Below are 19,932 nucleotides of genomic sequence, written 5' to 3'. Positions count from 1 at the left end.
ACTGCCATTCTGTCCCCCCTCAGTCTTCCCTTTTCTAAACTAACCAAACCAAATTCTTTCAGTCTTCTCTCATAGTTCATGTTTTCTAGACCTTTAATTATTTGTGTTGCTCTTCTCTGGACCCTCTCCAATTTCTCCACATCTTTCTTGAAACGTGGTACCCAGAATTGGACACAATACTCCATTTGAGGGTAATCAGTGCAGAATAGAGTGGAAGAATGACTTCTCGTGTCTTTCCCTTAATATTCCTGTTAATGCATCATGTTTGCTTTTTATTACAACAGTGTCACACTGTTGACTCATATTTAGCTTGTGGTCCACTATGACCCCTAGATCCCTTTTTACTGTACTCCTTCCTAGACAGTCACTTCTCATTCTGTATGTGTGATACTGATTGTTCCTTTTTAAGTGGAGTACTTTGCATTTGTCCTTATTAAACTTCATCCTATTTACCTTAGACCATTTCTTCAGTTTGTCCAGCTCATTTTAAATTATGACTCTATCCTCCAAAGCACTTGCAACATGTCCATGGCTCTCTATGCCATTATCTAAATCATTGATGAAGATATTGAACAGAACCAGTCCCAAAACTGACCCCTGCGGAATTCCACTTGTTATACCCTTCCAGCATGACTCTTGGCCATTAATAACTACTCTCTGAAAATGGTTATCTGGTCAATTATGCACCCACCCATCTAGGCTGTATTTCCCTAGTTTATTGATAAGAAAGTCATGTTAGACCGTATCAGATGCTTTACTAGAATATATCACGTTCACAGCTTCTCCCTTATCCACCAGACTTGATATCCTATCAAAGAAAGTTACCAGATTGGTTTACATGATTTGTTCCTTATAAATCCATGCTAGATGTTAACTATCACCTTATTATTTTCTGGGTGTTTGCAGATGAATTCCTTAATTATTTGCACCATAATCTTCCCAGGCACAGAAGTAAAGCTGACTGGTCTGTAGTTTCCTGGGTTGTTCTTATTTCCCTTTTTATAGATGGGCACTATATTTGCTCTTTTTCAATCTTCCAGAATCTCTCTGACTTCCATGACTTTTCAAAGATGATAGCTAAAGGCTCAGATACCACCTCTACCAGCTCCTTGAGTATTCTAGGATGCATTTCATCAGGCCCTGGTGACTTGAAGACATCTACCTTTTCTAAAGTTTCAGGGGGTGGCTGAGTTAGTCTGCAACAGGAAAAACTTAAAAAACAACAAATAGCTTAGTAGCACTTTAAAGACTAACAAAACATATAGATGGTATCATGAGCTTTCATGATCACAGCCCACTTCTTCTGATGACCGGAGTGTTGGAAGTCTCTGGAAAGCTCATGATACCATCTACATGTTTTGTTAGTCTTTAAAGTGCTACTAAACTATTTGTTGTTTTTTAACTTTTCTAAGTAATTTTTAACTTGTCTTCTTCCTATTTTAATTTCTAAACCTACCCCATTTCCACTAGCATTCATTATGTTAGGTATGCAGTCATCATCAACTTTCTAGGTAAAAACTGAAACAAAGAAGTTGTTAAACACCTCTGCCATTTCCAAGTTTTCTGTTATTGTTTCTCCCTCCTCATTGAGCAATGGGCCTATCCTGTCCATGGTCTTCATCTTGCATCTAATATATTTATAGAATGTTTTCTTGTTACCCTTTATGTCTCTAGCTAGAGTGAGCTCATTTTGTGCCTTCACCTTCCTAATTTTGCCCACTACATACTTGTATTATATGCTTAAATTCATCCTTTTTACTTTGACCTAGGTTTTATACAACCCCCTTTTGATTTTTAGAACATTTAAGATTTCCTGGTTAAGATGGCCTCTTACCATACTTCATATCTTTCCTGTGCTGTGGAATAGTTTGCTCTGGGGTCCTTAACAATGTCCCTTCGAAAAACTGTCCACTGTCTTCAGCTGTTTTTCCTTAGTTTTGCTTCCCATGGGACCTTACCTACCAGCTCTCTGAGTTTACTAAAATCTGCCTTCCTGAAATCAATTGTCTTTATTTTGCTGTTCTCCCTTCTACCATTCCTTAGAATCATTAACTCTTTGATTTCATGATCACTTTCACCCAAGCTGCCTTCCACTTTCAATTTCTCAACCAAAATCAAATCTAGAACAGCCTCCCACCCTCTGCCTCCCCCCCAGAGCTTTCTCCATCTTCTGAAATTTTTTTAAAAAGGCACCATTTTCAATGCATTCCAAGACTTCTTGGATAATCTGTGCCCTCCTATGTTAGTTTCCCAACAGATGTCTGGATAGTTGAAGTCCCCCGATACCAGACAGCATCCTCCTCCCTCCACCAGCACAGGGCAGGGACCTTCCCCATCCCAGGCAGCCATCACAAGGCAGGGGCCTGCCTCCTCCCACACCCCATGCTGTATCCCCACTCTCTGTCACCACAGGTCCAATGACCCTCCCCTCATGCTCTATCCCCTCTCCCTCTCCACCACCACAAGGCCAAGAGGAACCTTCCCCATTTGATGTGGTCAGGAGACCAGGAATCTGGTTCTAGGCACAAGAGTTGTTTGTTTTGTTTTCTGTTAGTGAGTACTGTCAATTCATGGTTCAAAATATGGGTCACCTATTTAGCCAGCCATGGAAGATGGTTTTTGCATGTCCTGGGTCAAGGATAATGCACCACATGGCACCCCTTGAAGGGAGTTGCAGAGAGTTGCAAGGTTATTTTAGGGGGGATCATTCATGGTATCAGCACCCTTTTTTCTGCACTGCCTTCTGAGCTTGGCAGACCATTCCAAGCTGTATCCTCTCCCTCAGCCATCAGAGGACCAGGGACCAGCCACCCCCATGCTCTATCCCTTCTCCCTCCAACACCCAAGGCCAAGATGAACCCGCCCCCCATGTGTATCCCCTCTCTCTCCTGCTCTGGATCCATTTCTCTTTTCCTTTATCCTCTCTCCATCATCTCCCACAGAATCTCCCTCTTTTTTCAGCACCCAGGCTAATCTCCTGGGTCCAATCTTCTATTACCCTCTTTGCAGAATCCCCTTCTCTGACAAGATTTCAGACTAAGTTCACTCCTCCTGTATTTCACTTCACATTGCACCACCCTTTCCCCTCCCTAGCAAGTCTTCTCTATGCTAAAACAACAACTATTGGGTATAGTATGGGTCAGCCAGTCACACATGCATATGCATATTGTCCCTGCATGGAAACTGTAATTGCAAATGGCCAGTTATACATCTCACTGGCCATCTGAGTGTGAAGTCAGTGCATCTGCACACACACAATCCTGCCACAAGGTACTCAGATCCTGGGTGCATATTTTCCCACATGCAGTTAATAGCTGAATCAACAAGCACATTTTATCAGAGTTAAAATAGCCTCCTACCCAGCTTCAAGGACAGTCTACTTGGCTCACTAAACACCTGACTAAACAAAAAAGTCTTGCCTGTTTCTGGGAGTTGCCAAAGCCTGGGGGGATGGACTGCCAGAGAGGGTGAATTCCAGAGTGGTGGGTGCTCCAGAGAGAAAGCTCAAGCTTTGCTCCTTCAAAGGGGGAACTCACAATCTGACTGCAGAATTGGTTTAGTATAGTGTTTCCCAATTTTATTTGGCCACAGAACCCTTTTCAGCTTAAAAGAATTTCAAGGAACCCCTAGGGTTGCCAGGGTAAAATTTGTCAAGCAAAAAAAAAACCCCGCAAAATAGACTCTGTCTATTTAAGAGGGGGTGGGGGAGTGCCGCATTCTTGTGGAACCCTTACTTTCGCTTCGCGGAACCCCTGGGTTCCGCAGAGCACCAATTAGGAAACACTGGTTTAGTAGATTGCAGCCAGAAATGTAGGACACAGACAGGAAGCAAAGCAATCCCTGAATGACTTCTTCTCATCCACTTAAGGCTGGAGCATAAGGAACACTTTGAATTGCACCTGGAAATCAAAAGGTAAATGGTGCAGTGCACGAATATTATCTGCTCATAGTGGATCCCACCACTCAAGATACACAAATCACTGTATTCTGTACTAGCTGGAGCTGCAAGGTGTTATTCAAGGATAGCTTCTGCTAGACAACATTGCTATGTAGGCAACTGTGGCAAGGTTGCACGGCACAAGTCACAGCCAGCTGTAGGTGAAACAAGGCATTAAATGTCACTGCTCTCACCTGGAAATCAAAGAGCAGCAGTGGATCCAACATGGCCTTGAATTTTGAACCATCAGGACGGACAACACTCGGACATAGAGACAGAAGAACTTGGGCCTCTGTTCTTCTTGCTAGATGTTTCCCTAGCCTGCTAGCATCACTTCCATCTTATCTTATTTGATCTTCAGCTAAACTCTGTCAACTGCATTCCTACCTTTGTCTGCTACTAAGTAAGAACTAGAACTAGTAAACATGTTTTCTCCTGGGGAACAATTTTCTATATGAAATGCAGTTTAGTCTAAATTTAACATATTGATTTTGACTAAAGTTTGTTGGGAAAATCTCAAATGAATCATTTTGACTCTCTTAATTTTTGATAATGTCAATATATTTTCTTTTTATAATGTAAAAACACTTTGTTTCAACATTGTCATTTCAGTTTGGTTAAACTTGTATATTATAATAGTCATTTTAATATTACATTATTTATATACTACACAGAAGTCTTGTGTAATATGTAAAAATGTAATGAGTGTAAGTCATAAAGTGCAAAAATGCTGAAAATGACTGAGAACATAAAAATTGGACAGTAACTTTTCTGTGAATCCCAGTGATGACTGAAACTGGTTCTGTCCTAAAAAAATAGAACTTTGAGCCACACTTGTCGGTGTTTCCATTGTTCCACGATTACTCTAGGTTTCAGAGTGACATACAGAATAACAATTTTAATCCTGGAGTCTTATGGTACATCTAGACTACATGCCTCTGTTGCAAGTAGGAATAAGAGATCCTCCGGAAAAGGGCTTTATTCCGGAGGATCGCGCCAGTCTAGACGCTCTTTTCCAGCTTTTCCCCAAGCCGGAAAAAAAGCGGCGGCCATGTTTATTTAAATCCCGCGGGGGATACTTAAATCCCCCGCGGATTTCCCTATTCTGACTTGCCTGCTTTGCATGCCTCTTCCGGAGAAGGGGCCAGTCTAGACGTAGCCCTGTAGTGGGCACACCGACCCCTCCTTTTAGCTGGCTGATAGCAAGCAGCAGTTCAGCCCCTACTTACATTTGCAAACAACTCAATATTACTGATACAAAACACTTAGATATATCCAAATTCATTATTTTCAGAATTTCTATTCTATTTTGACTTTTTGTTTTGGTTAAACAGAAAAACACATTTCAAAATCTTCTAATTTCCCATGGGAACAAAATTCTGTTCTCTGAGTGGCTTTTCAAAGCGCCAACACTAGCACTTGCATTCATGAAAAAGTAAAATACTCCTGATGAGTCTTCATATTGATAACATTGCAGACCACCACTCTGGATTTTAGTGAAGCAGAGCTGTTGGGTACTGAGCACTGTGTGTGAGGGGCAGTTCAGTATTGGACAGTGGGTGTTGAGCTGACTAAACCATCTGAGTGCTAAGCAGTAGGTGGGGAGCCAATTGTGACAGAGCAGTTTGAGCCACTGGATCAATCATTAAGGTGTCCAGGTGCTTCATGACATTCTGGCTGGAAAGCTGGACTTGATTTCATCTCAATGAAAAGCAAATACTGGATCTGAGCTAAATCTTCCTGCGTGGGGAAAAATGCAACTCTGAAATGTAACAGCTTTAGCGTCACTCCCTACACTGTCAAAGACCTCAGGCACAAAAGGCAGGACCTTTGGTAGGAAGAAAAGAGAAAACTCACTCATAACAGTGCATTACCTTGGGCACATCAGTTATTCTGCTTGGGAAAATGTCCAATAACGCAATGTACAGATACAGCCACTTCTTTGAAACTCCACATCTCCAAACTTGAGATGAAAACAGACTCCGATCCAAACCAAACCATTCCACCATTTCCCATAAGAAATAGGCCAAAACCAGAGCCATTTATCCATCATCTCTCCTTTCTCCCTGTCTTAAGCAATTTGGATAAAATGGCAAGAAGATATGAGGACCCTGAGAGTATGTCCTGTGGCACTTTATAGACTAACAGATTTATTGGAGCTTAAGCTTTTATGGGCCCACGAAAGCTTATGCTCCAATAAATCTGTTAGTCTATAAGGTGCCACAGGACTTCTCGTTGTTCTTGCAAATTCAGAGTAACATGGCTACCCCTCTGATACTTGAGGTTATGTCTATGCTACACTGATGTATCAGGAAAAGGTACACAAATTGTGCCCATCTACACTGGGCCAAATTTTGGAAAATCCTCCTCTTTTGGAAGAGCCCTTCTTCCTCATGAGAGGAGAAAGACAGGGCTTCTGAAAGAGTGCATCTGCTCTTCTGCAAAAAAAAGTGGAAGAGCAGACGTGTTCCCTGGATGCAGCAGTGTTTAACCCAGTAGTGTAGACATAGCCTTAGTTTTGATTATCTGTTTACAGTACTAGAGTCAATGGGGAAAAGCAAATTCAAATTCCTTTAAAATGAGCCACTCTATAAAGAGCCTTAGATCTAAGATGATGTTTGTCAGTGAATTTTGGATTAGGTTTTGATCTGATGTTGGATTACAAGCATGTTAGAGGAGTCATAGTTGGAGTCAGTTTAGGTGTATGGTTGGGGCCAGTTTGCATACTTTTATTAGCCATGGTTGTGCCTGGATTTTTCACTAAGGATAAGGCTTTAACCAGGATTAATCTATGAACTGGAAGGACTGGGGGGAGAAAACTGAATTTGAAGAGGTTCAGGACCTGGCTATAGGTTGGCAAGAAACAGGATACAGAACTCCAAAGCCAAAGAAAAACTAACCTTGCTAAATCCAGGATGACATCATACTTATTCAAACACTGATAAGTGAAAATATGAAGTATCAACAATGAAGCAAAGTTAAGTTTGTGTTTGTTTAAACTGCTTGAAGTTTTCAATTCTGCCTACACTCTTTAGTCCCACCTTAAATTATTTTTGACAAGTTGAAACTGTATCTGTTCATTTGTACATATGGATACCCTCCCATAGTGATTTTCCCATTCCGTTTTGCTTTATTTTTGCCAATAAATTACTTTTGTATCCTTCCAGCCTGGAATCTGACAGTCCAGGCTCATTATATCTACATAATTTGGCTGAAGGCAGCATTATTTTCTGCCTTTGGCAATGATTTTTTTAATTTTATTTTTTTCCTTTTACATCACAAATAGAATTTTCAATCAAACAATGAGAAACATGAAAACTAATCCTAATCTCAAAAATAAAATGATACACAAAATGGCAGACTGAATCCATTACATACACACAATAATATGCATAATAAATGCAAATTTATATATGCAGATATAGGAACAAAACTACTACCCCAAACCACAGTATAAAAAGGCAAGTAATAATGCATGTCTGTATTTTCCTTTTATATATATATTGTATGTTCTGTACGGCAAAATAATTCTTAGTCTTCCCAATATCATTAGGCTGCAGTTCAAAGGTAACCAACAAACCTGGTGTCTGTTGTGCTCCAGGTTGCCAAGATCTCTTTGCATTAAAGTATTGAGACTGATTATCTTTATTGGTTGTATTTAGATTGCATGAAAATCCACACAACACTTAACTCTCAAAAAGATGTCTAGAATGTACTAGGCCCTGTCTAACTCTCCAGATGGATTGTTTGGGGTCACTTTGTTCTTCTATTGTACCAGAGTGAGGCTACGTCTACACTATGGGGTTTTTTCCGGGATACCAATTCTGCCGTGTCCAGAGAACACGTCTGCTTTTCCGCTTTTTTTTGTGGAAGAGCAGATGTGTTCTTTCGGAAGCCCTGTCTTCCTCCTCCCACAAGGAAGAAGGGCTCTTCCGAAAGAGGAGGCTTTTCTGAAATTTGGCCCAGAGTAGACGGGCCAAATTTTGGAAAAGCCTCTTCTGAAAAAACTATCGGAAAAAGGTACACAAATTGTGGAATGCAATTTGCATACCTTTATCTGATAAATCATTGTAGTGTAGACATAGCCTGAGTATTTCCAAGGCATTTCAACAGTAGAATGATGAAAGTCTTGTCTAGTCTGCACTTTTGTTATTAAAACTTCTGATGCCCCAGGATATGAAAAAACACCCTCCTGAAAGACAGAAGTTTTGATGACAAAAAGCATGTGTGCAGACAATGAAATTAGCACCCATTGCTGGGGGTAGTTTTATTTTGTCGTCAGGAAAATCTCTCCTGGTGACAAAGAGCAGCTACACTGCATGCCTTACCACGGTGCAGTTGTAGCGACACAGCTGTGCTGTTGTAAGGTGCACAGTGTATACATAACCTGGTCATTTCTTTCTTTAAGGACAACCGTGGGCCAGATTCACATCCCCATAACTCATATGCAAAAAGGGGATTCACCCCTGAGAGGGACAACTTTATACAAACATGGGTTTCCACAGCAGACCCACTAACTCTGAATCAAGGCATTTCCTGCCCTCTTCTGGACCAATACTAATTACTTTTGGGGATCCACAGACTGGCTCCAAGTCTCGGAGTGGAGCATGAATTTTGAATAGCTGGTGTTATTCCACCCTGACTTAAGGAGGACTGGCCCAGGATGAGAGTGGTACAAGAAGCGCAATCTGACTTGCAGCAGCTTAAGCCCCTGGGTCTTAAATATGGATGTCCAAAAATAAAATATGGCTGTCAGAACTATTTCTAGCCATAATATATTTTTATCCATGTTAAATTCAATTATTCCCCACTTCCCCACAATTACATAGATTTTAAAATCAAAATGGATCACTGTGATCATCCAGTCTGACCTCATGCATAACACATGCCATAGAACTTGAACTAGAGCAAAGCTTTTTAAAAAATATCCAGTCTTGCTCATCATGACATGTACTGTGATCTGCTCCTTCAAGAACATACTATTGATTAAGAGTCACTTGAATTTAAAAGTCCCCAGTTCTATAGTTGACCAGCAAGCTCAAAATGAAATCTGATTTCCAGACTCTTTTTCCATGTAAATAGCATAGAGCATCCATAGAGCCCCATATAATGCTAGGTGGATAGTAACAGTGTGTAATGCAATCTCAGGTCATCTGAAGCTAGGCCCACATATGGGAGCAGAGGGGCAAAAGGGGCAATTTTTGGCTCATGGCCACCTCTGCTATAGCATGGAGTTGTCCTTCCCACCATCTTACAGCAGGGCCTGCAGTGGCTGTTGATAATTGTTCCAGATCTGTAAATACTGGGCAGCAGCATATCCAGCAGGCAGCCAGAGAGTAAGTACAAATCCCTGTTAGAAAGAGTAAGTCTAAGCCTGAGAGTAAGTACATTGCACTTTGTCTGGACTGGTTGTACTTAGTTGCCAGAGTCTGCCAGACAATAGGATTTTTTCTGGACTGTCTTGTACGACAAATAATTAAAGTTCTAGTATGATTTTAAAATCAGTTTCTCAGTGCCTAAAATCACACTGAAATCTGGCTTCTGAGAACAGAGTGAGACCTTCCATGTCTGCACATTTGTATTTGGGCACTCGGAGGTAGGTTGTGGTTTTTGTACTAGCATGTAGCTCTTATTGTAAGGGGACTGTTACCCCTTACTAAAACTCTGTGGGAGTTTTTTGGTTTACCAGCTTCAGAAGGGGAAGGGTTCATGAGACTGACAGACCCCAGAGACAATGGAAAGCAGTCAACACTCCAGCTCAGCCTGACTGACAGGTTGTAAGTGGGGATTGTTCTGGCTCTGTCTCTGAACAAACAAGCTGTGTGCAGAAGAGGTCCTGCAAAGACAGAGAGCTGAAAGAGGAGTACAAGAAGAAGTCCTGCAGCGACAGAACCAGACACAGACAGGCCAAGCAGTGCAGACCCTGTGTTGAGCAGCAGACTGGCAGTGCTCAGAAAGCCAAAAGGAACAGAGAAACAACACAAGGAGCTGGAACTGGCCAAGCAGCACAGCCTGCAGCTGGATGTGGTGAGCTACTGGGACATGCAAAGTGTGGGGAAAGGCTCTGGACTGGGAGAGGGGTCTGGCCACTTAGAGACTGAGGCTGTGTGGTCACTGCCAGTGCAAGCGTGTCCAGCCTGCAGCCCCTTGCAGCACATCCAGGGCTTCTAAGGAAGAGACTGTGAACTGTCCTTACACTCTGCAGACTGCTGTGTTGATGTCCCTGTGCTACAGAGCAGGGCTGTGTGTTCTCATTTAACCATTCTCATTGTTTCTTATTCTATTCTCTTTAATCAGTTGATGTTTAATAAATTGTATTTGCTTTGAACCTTATGAAGTGATCACTGGGCCAAGAAGGCCTGCAGTGTAAAGAGAGCACCTCGGAGTGGGGACACCCTAACTCCTGCCCCTAGTGACTACAAGGTCAGGGATTAAGCCCCAGGAAACCTGGGCCCAGCCTTGTTGGGGTTTCAAGGGCTCTGCTACTCAGGAGAGTGGAGGGGGAGCCCTCAGGATCAGGGAGCCGTGGGGTAAAGGAAGTGGGAGCGAGGACTCAGATCCTTTCGCTGGTTCATTTCACCAGGGTGTATAGAAGCCAGGAAAGTTCCCCACAAGAGCGGGACCATTCCCCCGCTTACATTATACAGCATTTTTCTTCAGCAGATCTTGAAGCACTTTATAAAGGAGGTAAGTATCATATCCGCATTTTACAGATGGGGAAACTGAGGCACGGGGTGGGGACATGTCACCTAGGCCAGGGGTACAGCTGGGAATGGAATACAGGTCTCTTGAGTCACAGTACAGACCTTGCCATCTGGTTCTATTGTCCTGCATAGGGAGCTGTGCTGAATCACTCCATCCAAGAAGCAACAGAGAAATTCTCCCCAGCTTCTTGGGAGTATGATCCATCCATTAAGATGTCCCAAGCTGCTTCCCTCTTGCCCCACACTATGAGCTGGTGTAAGAGGAGGCAAGGCCATGCCTCTACCTCTCTCTGCTCCTTTTATAGAGACCTGTTCAACAGCAGTGGTTCCTGTGCTTAGCATCTTTCAGAAAAAGTTATAAGGCACTTCTACTTGTCCGACTTCCTTCTTCAGATACCTACCGGTACACTACTGACCATATCTTTCCTGTCTCTCTCCTTTTAAACCAGGGGTGGGGAACCTAAGACCCAGTGGCCAGATGCGATCCCCAGCTTGCCTGAATCCAGCCCCTGGGGCTCAGGGCTCCCCCCCAACTCCAGCAATGGGGAGCCTGCACTGACAATCCAGCCCCTGCTGCCTCCCCAAACTGATTTTTCTGTGGGTCAGCATCCCCTGACCCAAAAAGGTTCCCCACCCCTGTTTTAAATCCATGATGCTTATCAGAGTCATTGTGTATTAGTTCCCTATACATGGATATTTGTTTTTGCCTTAGTCTCAGCTATATACATTGAATGCTGATACTACACATCACTTCCATGCAAATGCTTGTAATATACTCAGCTCAGGCTTCGCTTGTTCCTTTTATTGCTATAGACTGTATAGTGCTCTGAATGAAAGAGCGACTGTATTGTACAATGTCTGCTGTTTTGTCTTTGTGTGAATGCTAATCATTTCAGGGAGGATGCAAGTGTTAGTACTGTGCAGATCTTCTCTGTGCTATGCTTCCCTCGCAAACATATAATAGTCTTTAAAATATTGTTTATTTCTATAATTGAAAAAGAAATTACACTAATCCTTTGAGGGCATTATATTTTACTTTTGACACATGATTTAGGTTGTCAGCTTGGAAGAGGCCTGCATTCTAAAGACTGAAGGATTATAATCTATTGCTAAACATTTGTGAGAGTACTCTTGTGCTTATAAAAGTCTCTTCAGTCACCCTTAGGCTGGGTGCCAGAACTACTGAGATTTGCTTTGTAGGTCTCTCAGCCTCTGCATTCACAAGTGAATCTCAGCTATTATAAAACCCAGTCAGATCACTAGCTCAACACTCTTAACTACATAGTTGTGTACACAAAGGGTGTTTCATACTGTGAAACAAAGCACCCTTAGATTGTTCCATTTTTACATATTCAATTATTCCGTTTTAAGTTCACACCAAGGGAAAAAACAATCTTGATTTTAATAAAATACAGTGAGTAAAATCTAGCTCTTACTAAAATCCATGTGAGCTTTAATACTGACTTCAACACAGCCAGGATTCCATCTACTATCTCCCACTAATGTAATAGTTATTTGAAGTCAAGTAATTTTAATAGGATTTACATATGCCCTTTTATATAGGATTGGTCTTATGAGACTGGAAGATCCGGGATTGATCCTGGCCCCAATAGCAAAACTCTCATTCACTTCAGTGGGGCCAGGATTTGAACCCTTATTTCTATTCTTGGAATTATCACAAATTTCCTATGCCAACTCTGCCCCTTCCCCACCCTGAGGGAGAGGAATACACACACACTGTGTGCTTTGCTCTCCCTCCTTGAGGCGAAGGGGAACAGCAAGCAGCATCCCAGTGCAAATGTTGGAAGGTGAGAGGGATTCAGCTCCCCTTGACCTCCCTAAATGGCACCCTGGAGCTTGGGGCTGAGGCATTCCTAAACCAGTGGGGGAGTGCACCTTCAGCCAACCCCTTTAAATTGACTGCCTGCTGATTAGCCTGGAAAGCCACACTGGGAGTGTGCCAGGCTGCCTCCTATAGCTGAGTGCCTCAGGTGGCTGGTTCTTTCTTGCCAGAGCAGCGCACCGGAGTGCACTTGCTTACTTTCACCTCTGCTCCCAACCAACATAACCATGCCAGCAAAATCCTTGGGGTAGATGCAGTTTTATTGGCAACACGGCCATTTTGCCATGAGGGGGTAGCGGTGTTAGTCTGTATCTGCAAAACAACAGAGAATCCTGTGGCATCTTAGGGTATGTCTATACTACAGCGTTATTTCAAAATAGCTTATTTCGAAATAAAACGTTATTTCGAAATAGCTTATTTTGAAATAACGTGTCTACACACAAAATGCATTTCAAAATAGCTTTTTGTTATTTCGAAATAGCACGTCCACACTGAGTGGACGCTGAATCGCATTTAAGGCTGGCCAGAACCAGGTCCGGCAGGGCATCAGGTCAGGAGTTATTTTGTGTGGCTGCTGCCTGAGGTTATCTGAGTCCTGTGCTTAAAGGGACTCCCCCTGGACAGCCAGATCTCAGGTTTTCCTGCTTGCTTGCCTACCTCAATGAGGGAGAGCAAAGCATTTTGTCTCTGCGTGCTCTGGTTGCTCTCACTCAGGATACCACTGCACTCTGCAACATGGAGCCAGAGCTGCCCCTGGGCACTCTGGTGCTTCTCGTGGACGTGTTGCTGTGAGCCTGGCTGCACTTTCTGCAGGCTTCCATCTGGGAGGTCCATCGGGGGGCTGTCAGTATCTAGGAGGCCCTGTGAGGGAGCTTCCACCCTGAGGAGCACTAAGAGCCCCACTAGGGGCTTGTGCCTCATTCCTCCCTCACGTCCTTCCACTTACCCCTCCCTAGCCACCTTCCTGATGTCAAATACAATACATGTATTTTCATGAACACAAACTCTCTTTATTTAACAAAACTGGTGGCAGGGAGGAATTAAACTCTGGTGAGACTGGGGAAAGGAGGTGGGAGAGGGGAAGGGAGAGGGTGGGAGAGGGGAGGGGAAAACCTGGGAGAAGGGAGCTTGAAGGGGGAAGCAAGAGGAAGAAGGGAGAGGGGAAGCTCAGGGTTGAGGGTCTCGCCGGATCAACTTGATTGTCATGCAAATCTGCTCCTGGGTTCACATGTGGCCTTTGGTGGCCAGGCTGGCAGCTATCCTGCCATAGATGGCCACGTTCCTTCATCTAGTGCAGACAACATGGACATTGGGGGCATCCCCCCCCCCAAGCCTGAATAAGGTCCATGATCTCGACCCTGGACCAGGGAGGCGCCCAACTTTTCTGGGCCCTGGCATGCTCCTGGGAGCTGGCAGACTGCTCCTGGGGAATGGTGAAGGGTTGGCTGCCAGTGGCTTGCTGGCTCATGTTTTGGGGCCACTGGGTCAGGGGCAGTGACTGCTGGCTCTGGGATGGCAGGCCTGGAGCTGGCACAGGTACTGTGGCCAGAGTCAACCCCTTTAAGGGCTCCAGGAAGGGGGGAGGGAGAGAAGTGTTCAAATTAATTTCAAAATAGCGGGTTGGCTATATAGACGCTAGTAAAGTTATTTCAAAATAATGGCGGTTATTTTGAAATAACTTTGCTGTGTAGACATACCTTTGGAGACTAACAGACATGACAGCTTGTGCCCTAATAAATCTGTTAGACGCTAAGGTGCCACAAGACTCCTCGTTGTTTTTTGCCAATATAACTTACTTTATTCAGGGAACTAGTCAGTGGTGACTGCTGGAGAGACACACAAGGGAGGCATTGGCCACATGACCACCCTCCATGTGACTCCTCCTCAGACCACCCCTAGCCTGAGGCAGGGCCCCACTCAACTCCACCCAAGCCCTGCCCCTACCTGCCCTTGACCATTCCCTATTCCACCGCTTTCTCCCCGCCCTTGCCCCGGTCAGCCCCTCCCCACCACTGCTCCTCCCTTCTCCTGCCCCTGGTCCGCCCCCACTCTATCTCTTCCCCCAGACCTTCTACCCTGTGTGATGCAGTCCTGGAGATTAGTGGAGGCCTGGGGCTGGCAGCAGCGCTTAGTCCCCCACACCACACTCAGTGGCAGTGGTGGGAAACAGCAAACTGGCTCCAGACCACTCTGCTCCCCCTGCTCCCAGCCATGTCGCTCTGATTCCCACTGCTGCTGAGTGTGTGGGACGGTTCCACTCCTTTCCCCCAAACCTCCTCCCATGAGCAATGTGGCTGAGAGCCAGTGGAGTAGAGAGGGCTGGGGCTGAGTCACTTCGCTTCCTGCTTTCACTGGTGAGTGCAGGATGGGGACAATCCCTGCTGATGACACCAGCCCCTCCCCCCACTAGTACCTACACCCCATAGAGCCCCCAAAGTGTAGGCTGGGGCAGCTCTGCCCTCCTGCTGCAGACTCCTTCCCCCATGATGTTTGCGGGATACGTGACCCTTTGTGATTCCATATTGCTCCTGGAACTGGTATACGCTATGCTGGCCAGAAGAGCTTCTTGCACTAGAGCTGCAGATTTTGGTTGGACATATTCCTGGAGGTTTCATCACATGACATAATCTTTAATTCCTGGAGATTCTAGGGAAATGCTGGAAGGTTGGCAACTAAGGGAATGTCTATACTTCAAGGCTATTTCAGGATACTGGAGGTTTGCTGAAATAGCTACCCTGTGTCTACACAAGCCACCCGTTATTTCAAAATATTTTTCAAAATAATGGGCATGCTATTTTGCCATCCTGGTAAACCTCGTTGCACAAGGGATAAGAGATGGCTCGAAATAGCACGTTATTTCGAAATTTGGTGCTGTGTAGACGTGCCAAATCTAATATATAAAGGAGAATGTTTGAATGTTTGAGCTCTAATAACTTGGGGTATGTCTACACTACCCCGCTAGTTCGAACTAGCGGGGTAATGTAGGCATACCGCACTTGCAAATGAAGCCCGGGATTTGAATTTCCCGGGCTTCATTTGCATAAGCAGGGAGCCGCCATTTTTAAATCCCCGCTGCTTCGAACCCCGTGCAGCGCGGCTACACGGGGCTCGAACTAGGTAGTTCGGACTAGGGTGCCTATTCCGAACTACCTAGTTCGAGCCCCGTGTAGCCGCGCTGCACGGGGTTCGAAGCAGCGGGGATTTAAAAATGGCGGCTCCCTGCTTATGCAAATGAAGCCCGGGAAATTCAAATCCCGGGCTTCATTTGCAAGTGCGGTATGCCTACATTACCCTCCTAGTTCGAACTAGGAGGGTAGTGTAGACATACCCTTGGACATTATAAGAGCTACTGCAACCAAACTTTGCATGGGATAACCTTTCCTTCAGGAGAAGGTGTTTTAAGGTACTTTTGGACCCGATCAGGCCCAAACTCAAGCTGTAAAAATCAAAAAGTAACCCGCCACGCTGCACTGCAGGGGCTGCCCCACCCACCCTAGGTCCCATGCCCGCCAACTGCGACCCCCAGCGCCATCTGGAACTCGCCCCCTCCCCGCCCTCAAGGTTACATAAACGACCCTCTTTCCCCCCCTGCGCTGGCATGCAGTGCCCCGACCCTAATGCGCACAATGTCTCGGGCACCCGCCCTGCTCCCCGCAGCACCTGCAGCCCCAGGTGCAAGCTGGGGCGCTTCTTCTGTGTGCAACAACCCCTGCCCCCTCGGGGATGACGCGGACCTATATTTTATATACCTTGACTTTAGCAAGGCTTTTGATACGGTCTCCCACAATATTCTTGCCAGCAAGTTAAGGGAATGTGGATTGGATAAATGGACTGTAAGATGGATAGAAAGATGGCTAGAAGGCCGGGCCCAGCAGGTAGTGATCAATGGCTCGATGTCAGGATGGCGGTCGGTTTCTAGCGGAGTGCCCCATGGTTCGGTTCTAGGACTAGTTTTGTTTAATATCTTTATTAATGACCTGGATGAGGGGATGGATTGCACCCTCAGCAAGTTTGCGGATGACACTAAGCTAGGGGGAGAGATAGATACGCTTAAGGGCAGAGATAGGGTCCAGAGTGACTTAGGCAAATTGGAGGATTGGGCCACAAGAAATCTGATGAGGTTCAACAAGGACAAGTGCAAAGTCCTGCACTTGGGACGGAAGAATCCCAAGCATAGTTACAAGCTGGGGACCAACCAGTTAAGTAGCAGTTCTGCAGAAAAGGACCTGGGGGTTACAGTGGATGAGAAGCTGGATATGAGTCAACAGTGTGCCCTTGTAGCCAAGAAGGCTAATGGCATATTAGGTTGCATTAAGAGGAGCATTGCCAGCAGATCCAGAGATGTCATTATTCCCCTTTATTTGACTTTGGTGAGGCCACATCTGGAGTATTGTGTCCAGTTCTGGGCCCCCCACTACAAAAAGGATGTGGACACATTGGAGAGGGTCCAGCGGAAGGCAACCAAAATGATTAGGGGGTGGGAGCATATGACTTAAAAGGAGAGGCTGAGGGAGTTGGGTCTGTATAGTCTGCAGAAGTGAAGAGTGAGGGGGGATTTGATAGCAGCCTTCAACTTCCTGAAGGGAGGTTCCAAAGAGGATGGAGAAAGGCTGTTCTCAGTAGTGACAGATGGCAGAACAAGGAGCAATGGTCTCAAGTTGTGGTGGGAGAGATCCAGGTTGGATATTAGGAAAAACTATTTCACTAGGAAGGTGGTGATGCACTGGAATGGATTACTTAAGGAAGTAGTGGAGTCTCCATCCCTAGAGGTGTTTAAGTCTCGGCTTGACAAAGACCTGACCGGGTTGATTTAGTTGGGATTGGTCCTGCCTAGAGCAGGGGGCTGGACTTGATGACCTTCCGAGGTCTCTTCCAGCTCTATGGTTCTATGATTCTATGATTTTAATCCCTATACAAATCAGTGCAACTTTTCTACCATTCACAAAAAGATAACGGACTACTGTTTTTCTACATTTTGTTCCTCCAGTTTCCCGAGCAACGCTGGGTAACTCCAGCTAGTTTAAAATAAGCTATTGCAAAATAGATTTGAAATAAGAAACACAATTTGCGCTATGCAAATTGTTTATCTTATTTCAAGTTTCGGGTGCTGTGCAGATGCACCCTAAGTTCGTTATTAACTGCATAGCTGTGGAGCAACCTATTTAGTGCTGTGCTGGTGCTCAGGGAACCCACCCAGCGGAGAGGCTGGATGACTCCAGCCCTGACTCAGACCTGTTGTGGCCTGGGCACCTGAACTCAATCATGGCCAGGCTGCTTTTCCCCTGGCTCAGACACAGCCACGGCTAGGGCATCTCTCCTCCGCCCCAAATTCACCATAGTCTGGGCCTCCCACAGCCTATCACAGGACTCCAGCCCCCGAGCTGCCACAATGGGGAGAGGTGCTTTCCCTCCACCAGCCCAAGTGCTGCTGTGGAGAGAGAGAGCTTGGGGGAGTCTCTTCTCCTGACATAACCCTGGAGCAGCCTCCTGCACCCAAAACCTGTCATCAATGACCCTATCCCAGAGTCTGCACCTAACCCTCTGCTGCATCCCGCTGAACCCCTCAACCCCAGCTGCACCACAGAGCCTGCACCCACAGTGAAAGTAACTTAAATTTCTCACAGATACTGTTCTATCACAGCAGGAGTTGTGATACCTATCCCTGTGATACCTGGGATGGAGTAGGCAGGGTTCAGGGCACAGAGTTAGGGTGTGGGAGGCTGCAGGAGTTAGGCTTGTGGTATAAGAGGGGCTCAGGGCAGGGGGTTGGGATGTGTGGGAGGGTGCAGAAGGCAGGGCAGGAGGCTGGTGATGAGGAGGCAAAGTATGTGGGTAGCTCTGGGGCTGGGTTACTTTACCTGGCTGGGGCCATGCACTCACACAGCTGTGGCTGGACTATCACATAAAAAGTCATATGTGGGGCCTGCAGCTCAACAGGCTAAGATGGAAATTTCTATCCTAGTTGTACACAGTCTGGTAACCTTGTACCCTGCAAACACAAACAGCAACTGGGCCTTGTCAACTTTAACCTATGCCTTGAGCTGGGAGACTACTAAGCGGTAAACAAATCTGACCTCGGTCTCAGCTCATAAGGGTGATAAGAATGGTGTTGAGTCAGTATGCACTCACCCGGTAAACAACTTTAGTATAATTAGTGTAGGGAGTCCCTTGCCTGGTGAGTCTCACGAGGGACCTAGATCTTGGAGGGTGCCCTGGATTCCCCCAGCTGGAGCCACTTCCACTCTGGCCTGGTACAAGGTGACAGGAATGGGATTCCCCACAGATTGAAAGGGTGTAAGCATTTCTAAGTGCCTGTTATTCTCTTATGCATGGCTCTGCCTTTGCTTATTGATGTGTCACTTTGCAGTAGCTGTGTAACCATTTGGCAGTATTAAGCCTGTAATAGTAGTGACATAGTGAGATTAATAAAAGCAACTATCCCTAATCAACTCTGTTGTGAAGTGAATCCATAATCCTGTTTGGCTGTGCCCCTGTGAATTGACATGGATGAGGAGCCAGGGCCATATATGGGCTACCGCAGACAGATGGGGGCCAGGCCCAGGTCACCACAGCCAGATGGGGGCCATCTCCAGCCCCTCCCATGGGAGATAGAGGCCGGATCATGAGGCCTACCCTAGATAGGGGCCAGGGACAGGTCACCACAGCTAGATCAGGGCTGGGCCCAGATCAGGTCTATAGCAGCTCGACGGAGGCCCGGCTGGGCCATTGCAGTCGCATGGGGTCTGGGCCAGGATCACCATGGCTGGACAGGGGCCAGTTCCACCCCCCACTACGGCAGGAGCAGGGCTGGAGCCAGGCCACCGCAGACAGATGGGGGCCACTGCAAGCTCTTCGCAGTAGCCCAGATGGAAGTGTGTTCATGCCTCCCCTACAGCGCACCCACAGCTGACCCCTTTAACCTGCCTGCCTCCTGGCTGCTGTTGCCAGCGCCAGCCAGCCTGCAGCAGAGCAGAGTGCCTCAGCTGGCTCAAGCACCCCAGTTGGTTCTTGCTAGAGTGCAGCTGGTTCTTACCAGAACAGCGCACCAGGGCACATAGCTTTACTTTCATCTGTGCCTGCACCTTATTCTGCTCCATCCCTGAGCTCATCTCAAGTTCCAAACCCCTCAACCCCACCCCCACTGCTTGAATTTTATAAGTGCCAATACGAAGGTGCAGTGTTGCACATCACCTCCATACTGGTGCACATAACAAAATTCATTCTGCACATGGCAGGGGGGAAGACTGGTTGGCAAACCTAATTTTTGCATTTATCTCCCACATTTCCACTGTGAAAGTTTCCAACTATGGTTCTACAGGGACATCTTTTCGAGTGTAGACAAGGCCTGAGCGTGTCCACACGGTGATGGAGGGGAGGAGGCTGCATCGCTTTCACGCGACGTGTAGAATGCAAAGGGAGACAACGTCCGGCTGCCCCGAACGGCGAGT

The sequence above is a fragment of the Pelodiscus sinensis genome, chromosome 14, assembly GCF_052426305.1.
Source record: "Pelodiscus sinensis isolate ZL-2025 chromosome 14, ASM5242630v1, whole genome shotgun sequence".
In the NCBI taxonomy this organism is placed as follows: Eukaryota; Metazoa; Chordata; order Testudines; family Trionychidae; genus Pelodiscus; species Pelodiscus sinensis.
Note: the sequence above shows the minus strand (reverse complement) of the source record.